The 2,084-nt window shown below is 38.3% G+C and overlaps 1 protein-coding gene across 1 annotated transcript in view; it reads right to left on the bottom strand.

The window, feature by feature from the left end:
* Positions 1 to 981: 981 nt before the first annotated feature.
* The window catches only part of LOC138045011 (serine/threonine-protein kinase 11-interacting protein-like), a 41,077-nt gene continuing 39,974 nt past the window's right edge, over positions 982 to 2,084 (bottom strand). Inside the window, exon 34 of the mRNA XM_068891371.1 lies at positions 982 to 2,084. This exon is cut by the window's right edge and continues 56 nt beyond it. The gene's annotated coding sequence lies outside the window, so the exon portion shown is untranslated.

Below are 2,084 nucleotides of genomic sequence, written 5' to 3'. Positions count from 1 at the left end.
CTAAGAAGACCGAGTCCCTCAACCAATTCAACGTCCGGTCAAAGATGAAGGTTAGTAATTTTGAAACACTGACAGCATTCATGAAAAACAGCTTTTTAGATTTTGATTGTATTAGGGTGGTAGGCAAGTTAAGGTAGTAAATAAAGTAACAGGGATAAATGAAGGATATTGTAGTTATTATTGTCATTTCTGGAAAAGGGTTCTTTGCCGTGCACCTTAAATAGCAGGTGTTTGTAAGATATTAGCAAAAAAGGAATCAACCAAAATTGTAAAAAAACAAATGTTTTGCTTTCGTATGCAGCTAATAGTACCACCATTTACACGCGCACGACTTGTGAATGCCTGTCGAATGTCTTTGGTCTGATCTACGACACGATTTATGATGAAGTCGAGGTGTCAGCTGGTCGCATGCGAAAGACGTAAGCAGAAATCTCCTTAACAGGATTTAATAACGCGTTACTTTTATTTATAGTCGCACAATACCTTATTTTTTATAGATATTTTGTTTGATAAAGATGCCTGAACTTCCTTTAGTTTCAGTTGTACATTCAGTTCACTGTTTGCTATCATTCAGATCATTAGCTGTTGCTTGTAAGTGCATCGTTTCTTCGGATGTATGGTCTTGTGGCAAAGAAAGAAAGGTGTCATTTTACGGGGGAGGAGGAAGGGGTTGTCTTGGATATTTAAGCTCTCTGACGTCACCATCTTAAAGAATCAATGTTTTTGTGGAATGCGGATAACAAGTGAGTAATAGGCCATTTTCGAAATATTAAATCTTCAGCTTGGTAGTGAGGCAGTGAGGACAAAAAAATAATAATAAAAACAGAAACACGTTGGAGGGAATGGGGAAAATATTTGCATATCATCCACTTTCCTGTGTCTTTGTCTTCTAAACCTCTCTTTCAAGCTGAATTTTAATACATCGAAAAAGGCCTATTGGCGAACAGACGAATGAAATATTGGTATCAGAAAACATGCAAGTACAAATGAATAATTTAATGCATTTTTGGAAAACAATTAAGTTACAATACAAAATTCACCCAATTATTTAACAGCACTTCAAATAGTTCTAAAATCTTATTTTTTTAGCAATTTCCTCGTCATTTCGCACTCCAGAGACAAATAACACCAACGACGTTAAAATAAATACGAACATGTTTTCCAAATTCATAACTTAAAATTTCACGAAGACACGAGCTTATCAAGGAGAGCCTCTGTCACCACTAATTCCTTGAGTCGGAAGACCTTAGACAGCAATGACCAGAACAAGGTTGTTAACCAGCGATTTTCGTTTAAACAATGATTTGCTGGGGGTATTCAGTCTCGCGGGCTCAGAAAACCTGGTTGTGGTCATCGTTACTTAAGGTTTTTCCCTTGAATCAACCCTTTCCCAAGTAAATTTATTTTTAGGAAAAGTATCATATTTCCCTTGACGCTGAGATAGCTTTGTTTTGATTGGCTTTTACAACAGTGGGTGTGTTGAATCTCCCAAGGAAGGCGTTCTATAAATAAAGCAACTCGGGAAAAGGTTTACTCTTTGGCCTAGTATGGCAGATAGAGAGGTTCCCTTTGGTGAGCTCCTGACGAAGATTATTATCTTTTTGAAATGTCCTTTTGTGTACCGTTCGCAGGGATGTCGCTAAGCGCCGGCTGCGGGTGAAAATCGCCGCTTGAGAAAGGGGTGATCGCCGGCTGAATTTTGGCCGTCGATCGAACCAACTGAGAAGATCGCAAATTATTCTCTACAAGGTTTAAAAGTCATTCGATGTGTTAACAAAACAAAATTGAATTTCTGTTAGTCTACACAGAATTATCATTAGTACCGGGTGTTGCGCAACACTGGAAACAATCTTGTTACCAGGTCCCTTTGATGCTCAGAGTACGAACTTACCGCCTCAATAGAACCTTCAACCGGATGAATTTATTCTTAGCTACATCCCTGCGTTCGCATAGAGAAAAAAATCTCGATTGGCCTGGAGATATATTTTAAGAATGAGAGTGAGTTGTATCATTCATGATCCTAACTTAACCCATTTCAGGTTTTCAGCTAAAATTACACGGCGTATGGTGAGGTTCGCCTTCTT

This window comes from Montipora capricornis, chromosome 1 (genome assembly GCF_036669925.1).
Source record: "Montipora capricornis isolate CH-2021 chromosome 1, ASM3666992v2, whole genome shotgun sequence".
Classification (NCBI taxonomy): Eukaryota; Metazoa; Cnidaria; class Anthozoa; order Scleractinia; family Acroporidae; genus Montipora; species Montipora capricornis.
The sequence above is the reverse complement of the archived record's forward strand: the minus strand, read 5'-3'. Positions and strand labels throughout refer to the sequence as shown.